Below are 25027 nucleotides of genomic sequence, written 5' to 3'. Positions count from 1 at the left end.
GGATCTGCATAGGAAACACACACACAAGCACACACCTACCTTTGTTGCCTGCAGATGCCTCCTTGGCTGTCCCCAAACGGTATCAAACCAACACCCACGGGAAGCTGTAAGCATAGAGGACATGCCTGCACCCCATTGGACTTACCTGTGTGGGTTAAATCCGGGTTATTTGACAACCTATGGCGGTGATGGTTCTGCTCAGGCAGAGCAGTGCTGATGCTCCTCATAAAGCTGTCGCTGCTGTGAAGGTTCTAGGTGACATCACAAATCCCTATGGTTACATACACAACAAAGCTGGGTTGTTGTTGTTTACACTCTGCAAGGCCTGTGGAAGTGAGTGACATCATAGCACTGTAGTTCTGAGGGTTCTAGATGGATGCAACAATCTCCTGTTGCTTCTATGAAGGCCATAATAGACGACATCACCAAACAGCTCCATAGTCACATACACAGCAAAGGAGAGATGTTGTTTACACCTAGTGATGTCAGTGGTATTGAGTGACATCACAGCACAGTGCTAAGGCTCCTGGGCCTGGACACAGCAGCGGCTGCAATATCTCAACGGAGAATACGTTTATATATATGTGTGTGTGTGTGTGCGCGTATATATATATATATATATATATATATATATATATATATATATATTCTCCGCCGAAATGACTTTTAAACCCATTTCCACCTTTTTTTCCCTTCTCTTCCTCTTACTTTTTTTTCACGTTTTTTTACGTTTTTCTCCTTTTCGCCTCTTTTCTGGGCGTATTATTCTTCTTTTTCTTCTTTTTTTTTCGTCTAATGCATACCCCATCAGTGCAGCAATGCTTATTCAATACCGCCAGCAGATGGAGACACTGGGGGATAATTTTCTAAGGATTTATACTGATTTTTCCTGTCTGAATTTGTCGCACAGAAAGTTGCAGGCCAAATATGTGTGACATTTCTGCGACTTTAGCTTCTAGAGCATTTTTACAACATTATACATAGGTGCTGAATACATAAAAAGCGACTGTTCAGCGACAGACAAGTCGCATCGGCTGAAAGTAGGCCAGAATGTCAGTCCATGTTGGAGCAGGTTTAGATACAGTCTAAAGTATAGATCTCAAAGTCTGTGCACAGAATTTAGCAAGGGCCTCGCACCTTCTGATGCATCAGGTAGGTGCACAATAGCATAGCCTAACCCTCTGTACTTTGGTCTATATTGATGCGGGACATAGACAGCCAGCTGATGACCAATCCATTAGTGCAATGGATGGCTGGAAGCATTTGTCTTTGCCTTTGCAATACCACAGAAGCAATGCATGGTCAATGTACAGCAATGACACACCTGTGTGAACAGCCAGGAGACCCCCCCCCCCCCCCCCCATGTTATGTTACATAGTTACATAGTTAGTACGGTCGAAAAAAGACATATGTCCATCAAGTTCAACCAGGGAATTAAGGGGTAGGGGTGTGGCGCGATATTGGGGAAGGGATGAGATTTTATATTTCTTCATAAGCATTAATCTTATTTTGTCAATTAGGAACATTCAGCACCCACCCGCTATCAAGGCAGCTGCCTATCATGTCATGCCCTACCTGCACAGGTGTGCTGGCTACTCAAATGATCCAATTAAGGAGGCCATTTAGTCAGCAGCAGCAGAAGTCCTGTGCCTGGACGCTCCAACAGCGGCCAGACACAAGCAGAAGCAGCAGAAGCAGCAGCAGCAGCACCACCTTTTGTTTTTTGGCTGCAGCAGCAGCAAGGCCCACAGGGCTGGCTAGCTGGCTAGCCAGCAAGCAGGTAGCAATGAAAGTAGGAATCTTTCTTTTTAACCCTGTAAGGGGGTGGTGCACTGTACCCGAAGATACTGCCATATCGGGTCAATGCATAGGGCGACGGAAGCAAGCTTCGAAATCGGCCCCCGTTCTCAAAAATCCATTTAATATATGGTCCCCAGATAGGGGACGTATCAGATATTAAACTGATAAGAACAGATACTACACTTGATCTTAGCCAAAAGGCCGAGAAGCGATAACCGTGAAAGGGGCGGGCCCAACAAGGTGCCCTTCATGGGCACTATCACTGCTTGCTGTCAGGGAGGCTGCCAGACAATTTTCCATGCACACTCTGGGCTGGGGGGCAGTCAACCACCAGTACACACAGCAGAACCTAAACCCATACCATTATTGCTAAGCAGCAAGACAGGGGCCCATTGCACTCCCACGGGGCCTTTTTAAATGCAATCCATAACCCGGATTTGCCAGGAACCCTTCTTACTCCTCCTACTTGCATGTGACACTGGGCTTAGGATCTGCATAGGAAACACACACACAAGCACACACCTACCTTTGTTGCCTGCAGATGCCTCCTTGGCTGTCCCCAAACGGTATCAAACCAACACCCACGGGAAGCTGTAAGCATAGAGGACATGCCTGCACCCCATTGGACTTACCTGTGTGGGTTAAATCCGGGTTATTTGACAACCTATGGCGGTGATGATTCTGCTCAGGCAGAGCAGTGCTGATGCTCCTCATAAAGCTGTCGCTGCTGTGAAGGTTCTAGGTGACATCACAAATCCCTATGGTTACATACACAACAAAGCTGGGTTGTTGTTGTTTACACTCTGCAAGGCCTGTGGAAGTGAGTGACATCATAGCACTGTAGTTCTGAGGGTTCTAGATGGATGCAACAATCTCCTGTTGCTTCTATGAAGGCCATAATAGACGACATCACCAAACAGCTCCATAGTCACATACACAGCAAAGGAGAGATGTTGTTTACACCTAGTGATGTCAGTGGTATTGAGTGACATCACAGCACAGTGCTAAGGCTCCTGGGCCTGGACACAGCAGCGGCTGCAATATCTCAACGGAGAATACGTTTATATATATGTGTGTGTGTGCGCGTATATATATATATATATATATTTATATATATATATATATATTTCTCCGCCGAAATCACTTTTAAACCCATTTCCACCTTTTTTTCCCTTCTCTTCCTCTTACTTTTTTTTCACGTTTTTTTACGTTTTTCTCCTTTTCGCCTCTTTTCTGGGCGTATTATTCTTCTTTTTCTTCTTTTTTTTCGTCTAATGCATACCCCATCAGTGCAGCAATGCTTATTCAATACCGCCAGCAGATGGAGACACTGGGGGATAATTTTCTAAGGATTTATACTGATTTTTCCTGTCTGAATTTGTCGCACAGAAAGTTGCAGGCCAAATATGTGTGACATTTCTGCGACTTTAGCTTCTAGAGCATTTTTACAACATTATACATAGGTGCTGAATACATAAAAAGCGACTGTTCAGCGACAGACAAGTCGCATCGGCTGAAAGTAGGCCAGAATGTCAGTCCATGTTGGAGCAGGTTTAGATACAGTCTAAAGTATAGATCTCAAAGTCTGTGCACAGAATTTAGCAAGGGCCTCGCACCTTCTGATGCATCAGGTAGGTGCACAATAGCATAGCCTAACCCTCTGTACTTTGGTCTATATTGATGCGGGACATAGACAGCCAGCTGATGACCAATCCATTAGTGCAATGGATGGCTGGAAGCATTTGTCTTTGCCTTTGCAATACCACAGAAGCAATGCATGGTCAATGTACAGCAATGACACACCTGTGTGAACAGCCAGGAGACCCCCCCCCCCCCCCATGTTATGTTACATAGTTACATAGTTAGTACGGTCGAAAAAAGACATATGTCCATCAAGTTCAACCAGGGAATTAAGGGGTAGGGGTGTGGCGCGATATTGGGGAAGGGATGAGATTTTATATTTCTTCATAAGCATTAATCTTATTTTGTCAATTAGGAACATTCAGCACCCACCCGCTATCAAGGCAGCTGCCTATCATGTCATGCCCTACCTGCACAGGTGTGCTGGCTACTCAAATGATCCAATTAAGGAGGCCATTTAGTCAGCAGCAGCAGAAGTCCTGTGTCTGGACGCTCCAACAGCGGCCAGACACAAGCAGAAGCAGAAGCAGCAGAAGCAGCAGCAGCACCACCTTTTGTTTTTTGGCTGCAGCAGCAGCAAGGCCCACAGGGCTGGCTAGCTGGCTAGCCAGCAAGCAGGTAGCAATGAAAGTAGGAATCTTTCTTTTTAACCCTGTAAGGGGGTGGTGCACTGTACCCGAAGATACTGCCATATCGGGTCAATGCATAGGGCGACGGAAGCAAGCTTCGAAATCGGCCCCCGTTCTCAAAAATCCATTTAATATATGGTCCCCAGATAGGGGACGTATCAGATATTAAACTGATAAGAACAGATACTACACTTGATCTTAGCCAAAAGGCCGAGAAGCGATAACCGTGAAAGGGGCGGGCCCAACAAGGTGCCCTTCATGGGCACTATCACTGCTTGCTGTCAGGGAGGCTGCCAGACAATTTTCCATGCACACTCTGGGCTGGGGGGCAGTCAACCACCAGTACACACAGCAGAACCTAAACCCATACCATTATTGCTAAGCAGCAAGACAGGGGCCCATTGCACTCCCACGGGGCCTTTTTAAATGCAATCCATAACCCGGATTTGCCAGGAACCCTTCTTACTCCTCCTACTTGCATGTGACACTGGGCTTAGGATCTGCATAGGAAACACACACACAAGCACACACCTACCTTTGTTGCCTGCAGATGCCTCCTTGGCTGTCCCCAAACGGTATCAAACCAACACCCACGGGAAGCTGTAAGCATAGAGGACATGCCTGCACCCCATTGGACTTACCTGTGTGGGTTAAATCCGGGTTATTTGACAACCTATGGCGGTGATGGTTCTGCTCAGGCAGAGCAGTGCTGATGCTCCTCATAAAGCTGTCGCTGCTGTGAAGGTTCTAGGTGACATCACAAATCCCTATGGTTACATACACAACAAAGCTGGGTTGTTGTTGTTTACACTCTGCAAGGCCTGTGGAAGTGAGTGACATCATAGCACTGTAGTTCTGAGGGTTCTAGATGGATGCAACAATCTCCTGTTGCTTCTATGAAGGCCATAATAGACGACATCACCAAACAGCTCCATAGTCACATACACAGCAAAGGAGAGATGTTGTTTACACCTAGTGATGTCAGTGGTATTGAGTGACATCACAGCACAGTGCTAAGGCTCCTGGGCCTGGACACAGCAGCGGCTGCAATATCTCAACGGAGAATATGTTTATATATATGTGTGTGTGTGCGCGTATATATATATATATATATATATATATATATATATATATATATATTTCTCCGCCGAAATCACTTTTAAACCCATTTCCACCTTTTTTTCCCTTCTCTTCCTCTTACTTTTTTTTCACGTTTTTTTACGTTTTTCTCCTTTTCGCCTCTTTTCTGGGCGTATTATTCTTCTTTTTCTTCTTTTTTTTTGTCTAATGCATACCCCATCAGTGCAGCAATGCTTATTCAATACCGCCAGCAGATGGAGACACTGGGGGATAATTTTCTAAGGATTTATACTGATTTTTCCTGTCTGAATTTGTCGCACAGAAAGTTGCAGGCCAAATATGTGTGACATTTCTGCGACTTTAGCTTCTAGAGCATTTTTACAACATTATACATAGGTGCTGAATACATAAAAAGCGACTGTTCAGCGACAGACAAGTCGCATCGGCTGAAAGTAGGCCAGAATGTCAGTCCATGTTGGAGCAGGTTTAGATACAGTCTAAAGTATAGATCTCAAAGTCTGTGCACAGAATTTAGGAAGGGCCTCGCACCTTCTGATGCATCAGGTAGGTGCACAATAGCATAGCCTAACCCTCTGTACTTTGGTCTATATTGATGCGGGACATAGACAGCCAGCTGATGACCAATCCATTAGTGCAATGGATGGCTGGAAGCATTTGTCTTTGCCTTTGCAATACCACAGAAGCAATGCATGGTCAATGTACAGCAATGACACACCTGTGTGAACAGCCAGGAGACCCCCCCCCCCCCATGTTATGTTACATAGTTACATAGTTAGTACGGTCGAAAAAAGACATATGTCCATCAAGTTCAACCAGGGAATTAAGGGGTAGGGGTGTGGCGCGATATTGGGGAAGGGATGAGATTTTATATTTCTTCATAAGCATTAATCTTATTTTGTCAATTAGGAACATTCAGCACCCACCCGCTATCAAGGCAGCTGCCTATCATGTCATGCCCTACCTGCACAGGTGTGCTGGCTACTCAAATGATCCAATTAAGGAGGCCATTTAGTCAGCAGCAGCAGAAGTCCTGTGCCTGGACGCTCCAACAGCGGCCAGACACAAGCAGAAGCAGAAGCAGCAGAAGCAGCAGCAGCACCACCTTTTGTTTTTTGGCTGCAGCAGCAGCAAGGCCCACAGGGCTGGCTAGCTGGCTAGCCAGCAAGCAGGTAGCAATGAAAGTAGGAATCTTTCTTTTTAACCCTGTAAGGGGGTGGTGCACTGTACCCGAAGATACTGCCATATCGGGTCAATGCATAGGGCGACGGAAGCAAGCTTCGAAATCGGCCCCCGTTCTCAAAAATCCATTTAATATATGGTCCCCAGATAGGGGACGTATCAGATATTAAACTGATAAGAACAGATAAGGTTTCAACAAAATTTTATTGAATAAATAAGAAACCATACAAAATTTAAAATGCAAAATAATAAAAGGTTCACAAAAGTTTTAAAATACAAATAATAAAACCAGTAATAAAAGGAGAAAAAATTAAAATGGCAGGATAAAACATTATACAAATGTCATAAAAACTGATTATACTGTTATTTCGTTCCATAGAGGCAGACACCACATGGATGCTGCCTCGCTGGCCCCTAACTGTTTCTTGTCTCTTAGGTAATAGATGTACATCTCACTCAGGGCCAGCTTTATACAGTTTTTAACATCAATAAAATCATGTTTAAAAAGTAAGATGTTCCTAACTTTCCAGATGGCATTTTTAAAACAATTAATAATCATCCAGCAGATCATCTGCTGTTTAAAATTGGGGCAGTTAAAAAGACCGTAAAAGACACATTCGTGATTAAAATCTTTTAGGCCGCAGGCCCACTTCAAAAGTGGGCCTACCTTCCTCCAAAGCTCCCGTGCAAAAGGGCAGTTCCAAAATATGTGCAGCACCGTTTCGTCCACTCCGCAGCCATCTCTCGGGCACTTGGCTCTCGCCACCAGTCCTCGCCTGTGCTGGAACTCACGAGTAGGGAGGCACTGGTGGACGATTGCCCAGGCAAGATCCCTGTGTACATTCGCCAGAAACTTCCCGTACACGTTCCGCCATACCTTTTTGGATCTTGCCTGTGTGAAATTGGACACTGCCAGGGTAACCTCACTCCGCCTGAGGACCTTTGATACCTTTCTCTGGTCCCCCAGTATGTCAGGCTCCAAATCTTGGAGACCTAGGAGCCTGACTGTCTTTTCCAACACCACATAATGTTTTGGGGGACACAGAAGCACCGGAGCGTTCAGAGGGATGCGCAACCATCTTTTAAAAACCATGCCCGCAGCGTACCTTAAAAAGCAGCTAAAAATGCCATTGGATTTAATAATCTTAAAACAGAAACAGAAATACTTTATGTAAAAGAAAGTAAAAAGGTTAGGAACATCTTTCCCGCCATTATCTCTACTTTTGTACATAAAATCACGCTTTAATTTCTCCATTTTTGAACCCCATAAAAAAGTAAAAACAATTCTAGTTACTTTTTTAATGTATAAAATAGATGGAGGAAATACCATGGCAATGTATAGCATAATAGGGAGTAAAACCATCTTTATTATTAAAATCTTCCCCTCCATGGTAAGGTTTCTAAGATTCCACATTAAAATCTTCTTCTCCATCTTAGCTATAGCTGAATCCCAGTTAGGGCTCCCATCATTGACCTGGTTAAAAACAATACCTAAAACTTTAATTTGATCCTGTTGCATTGTGACTCCTGGGGTGATGGATGAATCCCAGGAGCCAATATAAAAACAGTCACATTTATCTGTGTTTAGCTTAAAACCAGAGACCTCGCAGAAATAGCTGGTGTTCCTCAATGCCCCCCTCATGGATGGAGAGTCCGGGCACAGTATGGTGACATCATCCATGTACCCCAACACCTTTAGATGGGTCCCTCCTCCACCAGGTATCGGTACGCCTCTTACTACCCGGTCTTTTCTGAGGAGGGCCATCAGTGGTTCGATTGCGCAAATAAAAAGGAGTGGGGACAGGGGGCAGCCCTGTTTGACACCTGATAAAAGAGGAACACCGCTGGTTAAAAAGCCATTAACAGAGACTTGACTAAAACAGGATCGGTATAAAAGCATGATTCGGCTTAAAATCGTTTCAGGCACTGCCATCTTTTTAAGAACTAAAAACAGGTATTCATGGGAGACCCTATCAAAGGCTTTTTCAAAGTCTAAGGATAAAATTGCTACAGTTTGATTTCTATCCTTAAAATACCATAAAACATCTCTTAAAATATTTAGGGATTCAGCTATAGACCTTCCAGGTACCCCACAAACCTGATTTGGGTGAACTAATTTATGAATAAAAGGTTTAAAACGGACAGCTAATAACTTGGCTAAAACTTTATAATCGACATTTAAAAGTGTGATGGGGCGCCAATTTTTTAGCATATCCTTTTCACCTTTTTTAAAAAGTAATGATACAATCCCCCTCCTCCAGGAAGGGGGAAGTTCATTAACAATAAAAGTTTCTTTATACAATAAAACCATATCATCCTTTAAAATATCCCAAAAAGCTAAATAAAACTCGATGGGTAAACCATCTTCCCCAGGGGCCTTCCCACTAGAAAAACTTTTAAAAACAAATAAAAGTTCATCTAAGTTAAGATCACGGGATAAAACCTCCTGGTCTAAAACATCTAGCTTAAAATCAAGGGAATTAAGAACATGTTCTAAAAAGGATGGATTAAGATCTTTCTTATTAAAAAGAAGCTGGTAGAAGTTAAAAACTGCATCTAACATGCCTTTTGGAGTGGATTCACCCTCAAGGTTCTGGATGATATCCCTCCTATTCATCACTTTTTTAAAAAAGAAACGGGAACATTTCTCGCCCTCCTCCAGGTGCTGCACATGTGAGTTAAAAATGATTTGTTTCCCTTTCTTTTCTATGGCATGTTTTATTTCAGTTTTAAGGTTTAAAATATCATTTTCTACATCCATACCAGCTTCTTTCAATTTAAAAAGTACATTTAAACGCATGTTAAGAACATAAAACCACTGTTTTTCCATTTTTGCCTTCTTCTTACCTGCTTTGATAAAAAAAAATCTGATTTTAGATTTGGTGCCCTCCCACCAGTGCAGCATAGGCTCGTGGGGTTTTCTTTGTGATTGCCAGCACTGGTAGGTCCGCACAAACTCCTCTTTTATCTCAGGGTCCTCTAGGAGTGTGGTGTTTAATCTCCAGAGGCCCCTTTTTGCTTTTTGCTCCCCCTCTAGCTCCAGGCCCACCAAGAGGAGCTTATGATCAGAGAATATATTCTGCTCGAGCGTGCATTTCAGGGGTTTAAAAGCTCTAGAGGAAAAAATAAAATCGATTCTGGAGCTCACTCTTCCATTGGACCATGTGGCGCCCGGGTCCTCCGGCAAGAGATCCTTCCAGCAATCTTTCAAATTAAAATCATCAATAACATTTTTAAGCAGGTAAGAAGTGCGGTCTTTACGATTAATATCCCCACCCTGCCGGTGTTCCCCATCACGTATGCAGTTAAAATCACCTCCCACCAGCAGGGGGGAAGACCCAACACAAAACAGTGGTAAAATTTCAAATAGTTCTGCCCGCTCCTGTTTATCAGGAGGGGCATACACATTTAAAACACGAATTAAAAGTCCATTAAAATATAGATGAATTAAAAGAGCTCTGCCAGGCACAATCTCAGTTACTGTATGAATAGAAAAGGACTGGCCTCGGCAGAGCAGCCCAACACCCACAGAACGACAGTCATTTGCACCGGACCATATGGATGGGCCCAGCTTCCAGTCTTCTTTTAAGTCTTTATAGTCCATTTTACTAGGGATTCCACATTCTTGTAGCAGGCAAAGGTCAAAGTCACATGTCTCTAGATAAGAAAATAAAGCAGCCCTGCGATCAGGGCTCTTTAAGGACCTCACATTGAGTGAGGCAATTTTTACAGGGATAGGCATAGTTTATGGAGAGTCCGTGCTTGGAGAATCAAAGTCAATAATAAGCTGCGTACCGTCATCCCCCGCCTGCGGGGTCATCAGCTCCTTGATGTTCTGAGGGTCGGAGCTTGAGATCGATGATGCCCCGACCCTGAGCTCGCTCTCGTCCGAACTACGGCACGCCGCTTTCCTTTGAATGTCTTCCTCTTCTTCTTCTCTTTGTCTTTTAAATGTCACACTGCTGTCCATATCCTCTGTGTTGCTCTCACTCGATGTAATCTCTGGCCCCCGGCTGATGGATCTGCGTCTTCTTTCATCATTTGACGACTGGAACTGCTGCACAGGGGCCTGTGAGGCCTCTTTTCCGGAACCTTTGCCGCTACCTTGGGAAGTTTTCATCGCTTGTTCCCCAGCAAGCGTTGCTGAGGACTGTTGCTCCAACTTCCCCATCGATCGACGATGGCCAGTTTTACCCACCGGGTCCACTGCTGGCGGGGCAGTAAACCCTGGTTTGGCGCCACTTGTCTTCTTGGCCCTGTCCTGTATAGGCGGAGTAACAGGACCGGGCTCAGACCTGGCCACCTGGCTCCCCTTCCGGCGGGCTTTCACCGGGGCCTCTTCGTCCGGAGCAGGGCGACCCTGGGCCAAGCCAGTACCTGGCTTATGCTGTAATTTTGGGTCCACCTTTGCCCCCACCGAGGCCCGTCGGCTGCCACCCGCCACAGGTGAGCCCCCTTCAGAAGTTTCGGCGGGCTCTTGAGCCAGGTAGGAAGTCGATCGACGTCTTTCAATTTCCCGGGCAGTAAACTCGATCACCCGCCCGGGCTTCGTGGAATCCCCATGGCCTCCCCCTAGCACTACCACCGGTGGGCCCCCCGATGGAGCACCAGAGGTCTTGGGCCTGGACCCATCAGTACCTGCCATCTGGGGTTTGGGCATCTTAAAAAAGGACGTCTTTTGTCCTGTCCCCTCTTTGGGTGGGCCCAGCCTTGACCCACCCATCGTAGTTTTTGCTTTATGGGGACAGGAATTAAAATCGTGATTTTCCTCTCCGCAGAGGTTGCACCTTATCGTATGGCTACATCTTGAGGCTATGTGACCTTCTTGGCCACACCTATTGCAGCGAATCACACGCTCCGCGCCGCAGGTCTCCTGGGTGTGGCCAAACCTCAAGCAATTTCGGCAATACATAGGCATTTGAGGATAGAACAGGAAGCCCCGAACTCTCCCGATGGCAAAATTTGGGGGCGGATGGCAAAGACCCCCAATACCACCGGGATCCTTACGGAGCTTGACCCAGAACTTCCTCTTGCCGTTCCAGAACCGCACGGAGTTCAAGATTTTGTTTGCGAATCGCACCTCTTCGCAGTATCGCCGAAGAAAAGTGGCTATATCCTCCGTGGTCACATGAGGGCTGTGCATAGCCACCACCAACGGTATATGTTCCTCACCATAGAGGAACTGGAACGAAAGACCGTCGAGTCGATCGTCCCTCTGGTCCGCACCAGACAAGGTTGCATAGATGTTATCGCAACACGCCGTGGCCGTGAAGGTGACGGTATACAGGCCACGGCTTTCCTGGTCATTTAGACACAGGATGTCCTCCCTATTGAGGCGGAAGTAGTCAAGAAGAATCACCTCCGCAATGAAGCGGAGGTTCTTCAACTGACGATGGCTCTCCGACACCTCTATGCGGATGGTATTTCGCATCGACATTTCCCCAGAGGGGAAAGCCCAGGAGAACGGCATCTTCCACACCCAGGGACTAAGCCCCTTCCCCAATAGCAGCAGGGGCTCGGAATCCCGCTATAAAAGCGGAACCCTTACCCAAGGCAGAGGTCGGGGGTACCCTAGGTGCTTCCGAAGCTACAGGTAACGCTCAACGTACCGAAAATGCCTTCTGAGACACAAGGTCCCAGAGACAGGGGGATCGCAACCCGTTGTCTGTGGACTAAGCCCGCTCCCCAATAGCAGCAAGGGGGTGAAGTCCCTCCGTAAGGAGAGACAATCCCCCAAGGCCGAGAAGCGGGGTACCACAGACACCTTCCGACCAGACCAAATGCAGATACTACACTTGATCTTAGCCAAAAGGCCGAGAAGCGATAACCGTGAAAGGGGCGGGCCCAACAAGGTGCCCTTCATGGGCACTATCACTGCTTGCTGTCAGGGAGGCTGCCAGACAATTTTCCATGCACACTCTGGGCTGGGGGGCAGTCAACCACCAGTACACACAGCAGAACCTAAACCCATACCATTATTGCTAAGCAGCAAGACAGGGGCCCATTGCACTCCCACGGGGCCTTTTTAAATGCAATCCATAACCCGGATTTGCCAGGAACCCTTCTTACTCCTCCTACTTGCATGTGACACTGGGCTTAGGATCTGCATAGGAAACACACACACAAGCACACACCTACCTTTGTTGCCTGCAGATGCCTCCTTGGCTGTCCCCAAACGGTATCAAACCAACACCCACGGGAAGCTGTAAGCATAGAGGACATGCCTGCACCCCATTGGACTTACCTGTGTGGGTTAAATCCGGGTTATTTGACAACCTATGGCGGTGATGGTTCTGCTCAGGCAGAGCAGTGCTGATGCTCCTCATAAAGCTGTCGCTGCTGTGAAGGTTCTAGGTGACATCACAAATCCCTATGGTTACATACACAACAAAGCTGGGTTGTTGTTGTTTACACTCTGCAAGGCCTGTGGAAGTGAGTGACATCATAGCACTGTAGTTCTGAGGGTTCTAGATGGATGCAACAATCTCCTGTTGCTTCTATGAAGGCCATAATAGACGACATCACCAAACAGCTCCATAGTCACATACACAGCAAAGGAGAGATGTTGTTTACACCTAGTGATGTCAGTGGTATTGAGTGACATCACAGCACAGTGCTAAGGCTCCTGGGCCTGGACACAGCAGCGGCTGCAATATCTCAACGGAGAATACGTTTATATATATGTGTGTGTGTGCGCGTATATATATATATATATATATATATATATATATATATATATATATTTCTCCGCCGAAATCACTTTTAAACCCATTTCCACCTTTTTTTCCCTTCTCTTCCTCTTACTTTTTTTTCACGTTTTTTTACGTTTTTCTCCTTTTCGCCTCTTTTCTGGGCGTATTATTCTTCTTTTTCTTCTTTTTTTTCGTCTAATGCATACCCCATCAGTGCAGCAATGCTTATTCAATACCGCCAGCAGATGGAGACACTGGGGGATAATTTTCTAAGGATTTATACTGATTTTTCCTGTCTGAATTTGTCGCACAGAAAGTTGCAGGCCAAATATGTGTGACATTTCTGCGACTTTAGCTTCTAGAGCATTTTTACAACATTATACATAGGTGCTGAATACATAAAAAGCGACTGTTCAGCGACAGACAAGTCGCATCGGCTGAAAGTAGGCCAGAATGTCAGTCCATGTTGGAGCAGGTTTAGATACAGTCTAAAGTATAGATCTCAAAGTCTGTGCACAGAATTTAGCAAGGGCCTCGCACCTTCTGATGCATCAGGTAGGTGCACAATAGCATAGCCTAACCCTCTGTACTTTGGTCTATATTGATGCGGGACATAGACAGCCAGCTGATGACCAATCCATTAGTGCAATGGATGGCTGGAAGCATTTGTCTTTGCCTTTGCAATACCACAGAAGCAATGCATGGTCAATGTACAGCAATGACACACCTGTGTGAACAGCCAGGAGACCCCCCCCCCCCCCCCCCATGTTATGTTACATAGTTACATAGTTAGTACGGTCGAAAAAAGACATATGTCCATCAAGTTCAACCAGGGAATTAAGGGGTAGGGGTGTGGCGCGATATTGGGGAAGGGATGAGATTTTATATTTCTTCATAAGCATTAATCTTATTTTGTCAATTAGGAACATTCAGCACCCACCCGCTATCAAGGCAGCTGCCTATCATGTCATGCCCTACCTGCACAGGTGTGCTGGCTACTCAAATGATCCAATTAAGGAGGCCATTTAGTCAGCAGCAGCAGAAGTCCTGTGCCTGGACGCTCCAACAGCGGCCAGACACAAGCAGCAGCAGAAGCAGCAGCAGCACCACCTTTTGTTTTTTGGCTGCAGCAGCAGCAAGGCCCACAGGGCTGGCTAGCTGGCTAGCCAGCAAGCAGGTAGCAATGAAAGTAGGAATCTTTCTTTTTAACCCTGTAAGGGGGTGGTGCACTGTACCCGAAGATACTGCCATATCGGGTCAATGCATAGGGCGACGGAAGCAAGCTTCGAAATCGGCCCCCGTTCTCAAAAATCCATTTAATATATGGTCCCCAGATAGGGGACGTATCAGATATTAAACTGATAAGAACAGATTTTTTTTTTTTTTTTTTTTTTTATCTAAAGCCGAGGAACGTGCTTTCGATTCACCCAAAGTGCAAGAAAAGTGCAAACGTGTTACACTAAAAAAAAACGTGCACAAAGGATGCGGTCTATCGCAAGCCCTTCTCCGATAGGAGAGAGGCCCCCCAACAAACCTTACCCTTCGCCTCCGGACCAAAAGGTACCTGCGAGGTTCCAGGTTCGATGTCCCTTTTCGCCGAAGCTACTAGGAGACCACAAATGCTCCCGGCATCCCCCTTGGCGTTAGCCAAGGTATCTGCCCGCAGAGCCGATTACGGTAGGTACCCTGCGAAGCAGGAGTACCCGGGGTGTTTGCAGGGAGGTGCGGAACCTAATGGCCACACACACCTCCCCTAGACCGCCAGGAGGGACACCCAGAAGGGCTACCGCATCCTGACAAATCCTGTGAACACACAACACGCAAAAAGTGACACAGTGAGACAAAAAATAAATAAATAAGTGAATGTGTGCAGATATACTGCCCGGACATCCGGCCGGATCTATAAAAATTTCTCTGATCCTAGCCAGAAGGCCGGGAATCAAGAGGTGAGTGCCACAAGGTGAAGAGATTATGGTGCCCGTGCTTCAACTCAGTGAGCCTATTCTCCCAGTGAGTTTCGGCACCTCGGGGTCACCACTCCCCGAGGCACAAAGTACCTCGGCTCTAGACCCTCTCAGCCTCATGGCGAGACCCGGAGGGAACAGGTCACATCGGGGCAGCCGTCGAGCTGATTCCTCAGAACCAGCCCCGGAAAGCCCTGGTACACCTGCATCCTCCATGCAGCACCCATCCCCACCAGCATGAAAACTGATAAGAACAGATACTACACTTGATCTTAGCCAAAAGGCCGAGAAGCGATAACCGTGAAAGGGGCGGGCCCAACAAGGTGCCCTTCATGGGCACTATCACTGCTTGCTGTCAGGGAGGCTGCCAGACAATTTTCCATGCACACTCTGGGCTGGGGGGCAGTCAACCACCAGTACACACAGCAGAACCTAAACCCATACCATTATTGCTAAGCAGCAAGACAGGGGCCCATTGCACTCCCACGGGGCCTTTTTAAATGCAATCCATAACCCGGATTTGCCAGGAACCCTTCTTACTCCTCCTACTTGCATGTGACACTGGGCTTAGGATCTGCATAGGAAACACACACACAAGCACACACCTACCTTTGTTGCCTGCAGATGCCTCCTTGGCTGTCCCCAAACGGTATCAAACCAACACCCACGGGAAGCTGTAAGCATAGAGGACATGCCTGCACCCCATTGGACTTACCTGTGTGGGTTAAATCCGGGTTATTTGACAACCTATGGCGGTGATGGTTCTGCTCAGGCAGAGCAGTGCTGATGCTCCTCATAAAGCTGTCGCTGCTGTGAAGGTTCTAGGTGACATCACAAATCCCTATGGTTACATACATAACAAAGCTGGGTTGTTGTTGTTTACACTCTGCAAGGCCTGTGGAAGTGAGTGACATCATAGCACTGTAGTTCTGAGGGTTCTAGATGGATGCAACAATCTCCTGTTGCTTCTATGAAGGCCATAATAGACGACATCACCAAACAGCTCCATAGTCACATACACAGCAAAGGAGAGATGTTGTTTACACCTAGTGATGTCAGTGGTATTGAGTGACATCACAGCACAGTGCTAAGGCTCCTGGGCCTGGACACAGCAGCGGCTGCAATATCTCAACGGAGAATACGTTTATATATATGTGTGTGTGTGCGCGTATATATATATATATATATATATGTGGATGATGGGGGGAGACAGCACCGATCAAATCAGCATGTGCAGGTGATCATCCGGGAATGCCAACCCGGAAAAGCATGCAGAAATTCAGAAGGGATACAGCACCAAATAGCTGAGGACTCAGGCTGGTAGATGGAGCAAGGTTTTATTTGCCATCCATGTGCAACGTTTCGGCAATAAACTGCCTTTTTCAAGCTTGAAAAAGGCAGTTTATTGCCGAAACGTTGCACATGGATGGCAAATAAAACCTTGCTCCATCTACCAGCCTGAGTCCTCAGCTATTTGGTGCTGTATCCCTTCTGAATTTCTATATATATATATATATATATATATATATATATATATATATATTTCTCCACCGAAATCACTTTTAAACCCATTTCCACCTTTTTTTCCCTTCTCTTCCTCTTACTTTTTTTTCACGTTTTTTTACGTTTTTCTCCTTTTCGCCTCTTTTCTGGGCGTATTATTCTTCTTTTTCTTCTTTTTTTTCGTCTAATGCATACCCCATCAGTGCAGCAATGCTTATTCAATACCGCCAGCAGATGGAGACACTGGGGGATAATTTTCTAAGGATTTATACTGATTTTTCCTGTCTGAATTTGTCGCACAGAAAGTTGCAGGCCAAATATGTGTGACATTTCTGCGACTTTAGCTTCTAGAGCATTTTTACAACATTATACATAGGTGCTGAATACATAAAAAGCGACTGTTCAGCGACAGACAAGTCGCATCGGCTGAAAGTAGGCCAGAATGTCAGTCCATGTTGGAGCAGGTTTAGATACAGTCTAAAGTATAGATCTCAAAGTCTGTGCACAGAATTTAGCAAGGGCCTCGCACCTTCTGATGCATCAGGTAGGTGCACAATAGCATAGCCTAACCCTCTGTACTTTGGTCTATATTGATGCGGGACATAGACAGCCAGCTGATGACCAATCCATTAGTGCAATGGATGGCTGGAAGCATTTGTCTTTGCCTTTGCAATACCACAGAAGCAATGCATGGTCAATGTACAGCAATGACACACCTGTGTGAACAGCCCCAGGAGACCCCCCCCCCCCCCCCCCCATGTTATGTTACATAGTTACATAGTTAGTACGGTCGAAAAAAGACATATGTCCATCAAGTTCAACCAGGGAATTAAGGGGTAGGGGTGTGGCGCGATATTGGGGAAGGGATGAGATTTTATATTTCTTCATAAGCATTAATCTTATTTTGTCAATTAGGAACATTCAGCACCCACCCGCTATCAAGGCAGCTGCCTATCATGTCATGCCCTACCTGCACAGGTGTGCTGGCTACTCAAATGATCCAATTAAGGAGGCCATTTAGTCAGCAGCAGCAGAAGTCCTGTGCCTGGACGCTCCAACAGCGGCCAGACACAAGCAGAAGCAGAAGCAGCAGAAGCAGCAGCAGCACCACCTTTTGTTTTTTGGCTGCAGCAGCAGCAAGGCCCACAGGGCTGGCTAGCTGGCTAGCCAGCAAGCAGGTAGCAATGAAAGTAGGAATCTTTCTTTTTAACCCTGTAAGGGGGTGGTGCACTGTACCCGAAGATACTGCCATATCGGGTCAATGCATAGGGCGACGGAAGCAAGCTTCGAAATCGGCCCCCGTTCTCAAAAATCCATTTAATATATGGTCCCCAGATAGGGGACGTATCAGATATTAAACTGATAAGAACAGATACTACACTTGATCTTAGCCAAAAGGCCGAGAAGCGATAACCGTGAAAGGGGCGGGCCCAACAAGGTGCCCTTCATGGGCACTATCACTGCTTGCTGTCAGGGAGGCTGCCAGACAATTTTCCATGCACACTCTGGGCTGGGGGGCAGTCAACCACCAGTACACACAGCAGAACCTAAACCCATACCATTATTGCTAAGCAGCAAGACAGGGGCCCATTGCACTCCCACGGGGCCTTTTTAAATGCAATCCATAACCCGGATTTGCCAGGAACCCTTCTTACTCCTCCTACTTGCATGTGACACTGGGCTTAGGATCTGCATAGGAAACACACACACAAGCACACACCTACCTTTGTTGCCTGCAGATGCCTCCTTGGCTGTCCCCAAACGGTATCAAACCAACACCCACGGGAAGCTGTAAGCATAGAGGACATGCCTGCACCCCATTGGACTTACCTGTGTGGGTTAAATCCGGGTTATTTGACAACCTATGGCGGTGATGGTTCTGCTCAGGCAGAGCAGTGCTGATGCTCCTCATAAAGCTGTCGCTGCTGTGAAGGTTCTAGGTGACATCACAAATCCCTATGGTTACATACACAACAAAGCTGGGTTGTTGTTGTTTACACTCTGCAAGGCCTGTGGAAGTGAGTGACATCATAGCACTGTAGTTCTGAGGGTTCTAGATGGATGCAACAATCTCCTGTTGCTTCTATGAAGGCCATAATAGACGACATCACCAAACAGCTCCATAGTCACATACACAGCAAAGGAGAGATGTTGTATGTTGTTTACACCTAGTGATGTCAGTGGTATTGAGTGACATCACAGCACAGTGCTAAGGCTCCTGGGCCTGGACACAGCAGCGGCTGCAATATCTCAACGGAGAATACGTTTATATATATGTGTGTGTGTGCGCGTATATATATATATATATATATATATATATATATATATATATATATTCTCCGCCGAAATCACTTTTAAACCCATTTCCACCTTTTTTTCCCTTCTCTTCCTCTTACTTTTTTTTCACGTTTTTTTACGTTTTTCTCCTTTTCGCCTCTTTTCTGGGCGTATTATTCTTCTTTTTCTTCTTTTTTTTCGTCTAATGCATACCCCATCAGTGCAGCAATGCTTATTCAATACCGCCAGCAGATGGAGACACTGGGGGATAATTTTCTAAGGATTTATACTGATTTTTCCTGTCTGAATTTGTCGCACAGAAAGTTGCAGGCCAAATATGTGTGACATTTCTGCGACTTTAGCTTCTAGAGCATTTTTACAACATTATACATAGGTGCTGAATACATAAAAAGCGACTGTTCAGCGACAGACAAGTCGCATCGGCTGAAAGTAGGCCAGAATGTCAGTCCATGTTGGAGCAGGTTTAGATACAGTCTAAAGTATAGATCTCAAAGTCTGTGCACAGAATTTAGCAAGGGCCTCGCACCTTCTGATGCATCAGGTAGGTGCACAATAGCATAGCCTAACCCTCTGTACTTTGGTCTATATTGATGCGGGACATAGACAGCCAGCTGATGACCAATCCATTAGTGCAATGGATGGCTGGAAGCATTTGTCTTTGCCTTTGCAATACCACAGAAGCAATGCATGGTCAATGTACAGCAATGACACACCTGTGTGAACAGCCAGGAGACCCCCCCCCCCCCCCCCCCATGTTATGTTACATAGTTACATAGTTAGTACGGTCGAAAAAAGACATATGTCCATCAAGTTCAACCAGGGAATTAAGGGGTAGGGGTGTGGCGCGATATTGGGGAAGGGATGAGATTTTATATTTCTTCATAAGCATTAATCTTATTTTGTCAATTAGGAACATTCAGCACCCACCCGCTATCAAGGCAGCTGCCTATCATGTCATGCCCTACCTGCACAGGTGTGCTGGCTACTCAAATGATCCAATTAAGGAGGCCATTTAGTCAGCAGCAGCAGAAGTCCTGTGCCTGGACGCTCCAACAGCGGCCAGACACAAGCAGAAGCAGAAGCAGCAGAAGCAGCAGCAGCACCACCTTTTGTTTTTTGGCTGCAGCAGCAGCAAGGCCCACAGGGCTGGCTAGCTGGCTAGCCAGCAAGCAGGTAGCAATGAAAGTAGGAATCTTTCTTTTTAACCCTGTAAGGGGGTGGTGCACTGTACCCGAAGATACTGCCATATCGGGTCAATGCATAGGGCGACGGAAGCAAGCTTCGAAATCGGCCCCCGTTCTCAAAAATCCATTTAATATATGGTCCCCAGATAGGGGACGTATCAGATATTAAACTGATAAGAACAGATACTACACTTGATCTTAGCCAAAAGGCCGAGAAGCGATAACCGTGAAAGGGGCGGGCCCAACAAGGTGCCCTTCATGGGCACTATCACTGCTTGCTGTCAGGGAGGCTGCCAGACAATTTTCCATGCACACTCTGGGCTGGGGGGCAGTCAACCACCAGTACACACAGCAGAACCTAAACCCATACCATTATTGCTAAGCAGCAAGACAGGGGCCCATTGCACTCCCACGGGGCCTTTTTAAATGCAATCCATAACCCGGATTTGCCAGGAACCCTTCTTACTCCTCCTACTTGCATGTGACACTGGGCTTAGGATCTGCATAGGAAACACACACACAAGCACACACCTACCTTTGTTGCCTGCAGATGCCTCCTTGGCTGTCCCCAAACGGTATCAAACCAACACCCACGGGAAGCTGTAAGCATAGAGGACATGCCTGCACCCCATTGGACTTACCTGTGTGGGTTAAATCCGGGTTATTTGACAACCTATGGCGGTGATGGTTCTGCTCAGGCAGAGCAGTGCTGATGCTCCTCATAAAGCTGTCGCTGCTGTGAAGGTTCTAGGTGACATCACAAATCCCTATGGTTACATACACAACAAAGCTGGGTTGTTGTTGTTTACACTCTGCAAGGCCTGTGGAAGTGAGTGACATCATAGCACTGTAGTTCTGAGGGTTCTAGATGGATGCAACAATCTCCTGTTGCTTCTATGAAGGCCATAATAGACGACATCACCAAACAGCTCCATAGTCACATACACAGCAAAGGAGAGATGTTGTTTACACCTAGTGATGTCAGTGGTATTGAGTGACATCACAGCACAGTGCTAAGGCTCCTGGGCCTGGACACAGCAGCGGCTGCAATATCTCAACGGAGAATACGTTTATATCTATGTGTGTGTGTGCGCGTATATATATATATATATATATATATATATATATATTTCTCCGCCGAAATCACTTTTAAACCCATTTCCACCTTTTTTTCCCTTCTCTTCCTCTTACTTTTTTTTCACGTTTTTTTACGTTTTTCTCCTTTTCGCCTCTTTTCTGGGCGTATTATTCTTCTTTTTCTTCTTTTTTTTCGTCTAATGCATACCCCATCAGTGCAGCAATGCTTATTCAATACCGCCAGCAGATGGAGACACTGGGGGATAATTTTCTAAGGATTTATACTGATTTTTCCTGTCTGAATTTGTCGCACAGAAAGTTGCAGGCCAAATATGTGTGACATTTCTGCGACTTTAGCTTCTAGAGCATTTTTACAACATTATACATAGGTGCTGAATACATAAAAAGCGACTGTTCAGCGACAGACAAGTCGCATCGGCTGAAAGTAGGCCAGAATGTCAGTCCATGTTGGAGCAGGTTTAGATACAGTCTAAAGTATAGATCTCAAAGTCTGTGCACAGAATTTAGCAAGGGCCTCGCACCTTCTGATGCATCAGGTAGGTGCACAATAGCATAGCCTAACCCTCTGTACTTTGGTCTATATTGATGCGGGACATAGACAGCCAGCTGATGACCAATCCATTAGTGCAATGGATGGCTGGAAGCATTTGTCTTTGCCTTTGCAATACCACAGAAGCAATGCATGGTCAATGTACAGCAATGACACACCTGTGTGAACAGCCAGGAGACCCCCCCCCCCCCCCCCCATGTTATGTTACATAGTTACATAGTTAGTACGGTCGAAAAAAGACATATGTCCATCAAGTTCAACCAGGGAATTAAGGGGTAGGGGTGTGGCGCGATATTGGGGAAGGGATGAGATTTTATATTTCTTCATAAGCATTAATCTTATTTTGTCAATTAGGAACATTCAGCACCCACCCGCTATCAAGGCAGCTGCCTATCATGTCATGCCCTACCTGCACAGGTGTGCTGGCTACTCAAATGATCCAATTAAGGAGGCCATTTAGTCAGCAGCAGCAGAAGTCCTGTGCCTGGACGCTCCAACAGCGGCCAGACACAAGCAGAAGCAGAAGCAGCAGAAGCAGCAGCAGCACCACCTTTTGTTTTTTGGCTGCAGCAGCAGCAAGGCCCACAGGGCTGGCTAGCTGGCTAGCCAGCAAGCAGGTAGCAATGAAAGTAGGAATCTTTCTTTTTAACCCTGTAAGGGGGTGGTGCACTGTACCCGAAGATACTGCCATATCGGGTCAATGCATAGGGCGACGGAAGCAAGCTTCGAAATCGGCCCCCGTTCTCAAAAATCCATTTAATATATGGTCCCCAGATAGGGGACGTATCAGATATTAAACTGATAAGAACAGATACTACACTTGATCTTAGCCAAAAGGCCGAGAAGCGATAACCGTGAAAGGGGCGGGCCCAACAAGGTGCCCTTCATGGGCACTATCACTGCTTGCTGTCAGGGAGGCTGCCAGACAATTTTCCATGCACACTCTGGGCTGGGGGGCAGTCAACCACCAGTACACACAGCAGAACCTAAACCCATACCATTATTGCTAAGCAGCAAGACAGGGGCCCATTGCACTCCCACGGGGCCTTTTTAAATGCAATCCATAACCCGGATTTGCCAGGAACCCTTTTTACTCCTCCTACTTGCATGTGACACTGGGCTTAGGATCTGCATAGGAAACACACACACAAGCACACACCTACCTTTGTTGCCTGCAGATGCCTCCTTGGCTGTCCCCAAACGGTATCAAACCAACACCCACGGGAAGCTGTAAGCATAGAGGACATGCCTGCACCCCATTGGACTTACCTGTGTGGGTTAAATCCGGGTTATTTGACAACCTATGGCGGTGATGGTTCTGCTCAGGCAGAGCAGTGCTGATGCTCCTCATAAAGCTGTCGCTGCTGTGAAGGTTCTAGGTGACATCACAAATCCCTATGGTTACATACACAACAAAGCTGGGTTGTTGTTGTTTACACTCTGCAAGGCCTGTGGAAGTGAGTGACATCATAGCACTGTAGTTCTGAGGGTTCTAGATGGATGCAACAATCTCCTGTTGCTTCTATGAAGGCCATAATAGACGACATCACCAAACAGCTCCATAGTCACATACACAGCAAAGGAGAGATGTTGTTTACACCTAGTGATGTCAGTGGTATTGAGTGACATCACAGCACAGTGCTAAGGCTCCTGGGCCTGGACACAGCAGCGGCTGCAATATCTCAACGGAGAATACGTTTATATCTATGTGTGTGTGTGCGCGTATATATATATATATATATATATATATATATATATATTTCTCCGCCGAAATCACTTTTAAACCCATTTCCACCTTTTTTTCCCTTCTCTTCCTCTTACTTTTTTTTCACGTTTTTTTACGTTTTTCTCCTTTTCGCCTCTTTTCTGGGCGTATTATTCTTCTTTTTCTTCTTTTTTTTCGTCTAATGCATACCCCATCAGTGCAGCAATGCTTATTCAATACCGCCAGCAGATGGAGACACTGGGGGATAATTTTCTAAGGATTTATACTGATTTTTCCTGTCTGAATTTGTCGCACAGAAAGTTGCAGGCCAAATATGTGTGACATTTCTGCGACTTTAGCTTCTAGAGCATTTTTACAACATTATACATAGGTGCTGAATACATAAAAAGCGACTGTTCAGCGACAGACAAGTCGCATCGGCTGAAAGTAGGCCAGAATGTCAGTCCATGTTGGAGCAGGTTTAGATACAGTCTAAAGTATAGATCTCAAAGTCTGTGCACAGAATTTAGCAAGGGCCTCGCACCTTCTGATGCATCAGGTAGGTGCACAATAGCATAGCCTAACCCTCTGTACTTTGGTCTATATTGATGCGGGACATAGACAGCCAGCTGATGACCAATCCATTAGTGCAATGGATGGCTGGAAGCATTTGTCTTTGCCTTTGCAATACCACAGAAGCAATGCATGGTCAATGTACAGCAATGACACACCTGTGTGAACAGCCAGGAGACCCCCCCCCCCCCCCCCCATGTTATGTTACATAGTTACATAGTTAGTACGGTCGAAAAAAGACATATGTCCATCAAGTTCAACCAGGGAATTAAGGGGTAGGGGTGTGGCGCGATATTGGGGAAGGGATGAGATTTTATATTTCTTCATAAGCATTAATCTTATTTTGTCAATTAGGAACATTCAGCACCCACCCGCTATCAAGGCAGCTGCCTATCATGTCATGCCCTACCTGCACAGGTGTGCTGGCTACTCAAATGATCCAATTAAGGAGGCCATTTAGTCAGCAGCAGCAGAAGTCCTGTGCCTGGACGCTCCAACAGCGGCCAGACACAAGCAGAAGCAGAAGCAGCAGAAGCAGCAGCAGCACCACCTTTTGTTTTTTGGCTGCAGCAGCAGCAAGGCCCACAGGGCTGGCTAGCTGGCTAGCCAGCAAGCAGGTAGCAATGAAAGTAGGAATCTTTCTTTTTAACCCTGTAAGGGGGTGGTGCACTGTACCCGAAGATACTGCCATATCGGGTCAATGCATAGGGCGACGGAAGCAAGCTTCGAAATCGGCCCCCGTTCTCAAAAATCCATTTAATATATGGTCCCCAGATAGGGGACGTATCAGATATTAAACTGATAAGAACAGATACTACACTTGATCTTAGCCAAAAGGCCGAGAAGCGATAACCGTGAAAGGGGCGGGCCCAACAAGGTGCCCTTCATGGGCACTATCACTGCTTGCTGTCAGGGAGGCTGCCAGACAATTTTCCATGCACACTCTGGGCTGGGGGGCAGTCAACCACCAGTACACACAGCAGAACCTAAACCCATACCATTATTGCTAAGCAGCAAGACAGGGGCCCATTGCACTCCCACGGGGCCTTTTTAAATGCAATCCATAACCCGGATTTGCCAGGAACCCTTCTTACTCCTCCTACTTGCATG

The 25027-nt window shown here is 46.3% G+C and overlaps 8 non-coding genes and 2 pseudogenes across 8 annotated transcripts; all 10 read right to left on the bottom strand.

The window, feature by feature from the left end:
* Positions 1-1822: 1822 nt before the first annotated feature.
* On the bottom strand, positions 1823-2013 carry LOC130309617 (U2 spliceosomal RNA). The gene has a single exon (XR_008858263.1). It is a non-coding gene; the product is annotated as a U2 spliceosomal RNA (small nuclear RNA).
* A 2088-nt stretch (positions 2014-4101) lies between these two features.
* On the bottom strand, positions 4102-4292 carry LOC130309616 (U2 spliceosomal RNA). Its single transcript, XR_008858262.1, has one exon. It is a non-coding gene; the product is annotated as a U2 spliceosomal RNA (small nuclear RNA).
* A 2090-nt stretch (positions 4293-6382) lies between these two features.
* On the bottom strand, positions 6383-6568 carry LOC130309583 (U2 spliceosomal RNA). Its single transcript, XR_008858243.1, has one exon. It is a non-coding gene; the product is annotated as a U2 spliceosomal RNA (small nuclear RNA).
* A 5389-nt stretch (positions 6569-11957) lies between these two features.
* LOC130309602 (U2 spliceosomal RNA) lies at positions 11958-12175 on the bottom strand (annotated as a pseudogene).
* Positions 12176-14261: 2086 nt separating this feature from the next.
* On the bottom strand, positions 14262-14450 carry LOC130309591 (U2 spliceosomal RNA). Its single transcript, XR_008858247.1, has one exon. It is a non-coding gene; the product is annotated as a U2 spliceosomal RNA (small nuclear RNA).
* Positions 14451-15142: 692 nt separating this feature from the next.
* On the bottom strand, positions 15143-15302 carry LOC130309599 (U2 spliceosomal RNA; annotated as a pseudogene).
* Positions 15303-17729: 2427 nt separating this feature from the next.
* On the bottom strand, positions 17730-17920 carry LOC130309614 (U2 spliceosomal RNA). Its single transcript, XR_008858261.1, has one exon. It is a non-coding gene; the product is annotated as a U2 spliceosomal RNA (small nuclear RNA).
* A 2102-nt stretch (positions 17921-20022) lies between these two features.
* LOC130309613 (U2 spliceosomal RNA) lies at positions 20023-20213 on the bottom strand. Its single transcript, XR_008858260.1, has one exon. It is a non-coding gene; the product is annotated as a U2 spliceosomal RNA (small nuclear RNA).
* Positions 20214-22298: 2085 nt separating this feature from the next.
* On the bottom strand, positions 22299-22489 carry LOC130309612 (U2 spliceosomal RNA). Its single transcript, XR_008858259.1, has one exon. It is a non-coding gene; the product is annotated as a U2 spliceosomal RNA (small nuclear RNA).
* A 2087-nt stretch (positions 22490-24576) lies between these two features.
* LOC130309611 (U2 spliceosomal RNA) lies at positions 24577-24767 on the bottom strand. Its single transcript, XR_008858258.1, has one exon. It is a non-coding gene; the product is annotated as a U2 spliceosomal RNA (small nuclear RNA).
* Positions 24768-25027: the final 260 nt, after the last annotated feature.

This window comes from Hyla sarda, unplaced genomic scaffold (assembly GCF_029499605.1).
Source record: "Hyla sarda isolate aHylSar1 unplaced genomic scaffold, aHylSar1.hap1 scaffold_153, whole genome shotgun sequence".
Lineage (NCBI taxonomy): Eukaryota > Metazoa > Chordata > Amphibia > Anura > Hylidae > Hyla > Hyla sarda.
Note: the sequence above shows the minus strand (reverse complement) of the source record. Positions and strands in the feature narration are given on the sequence as shown.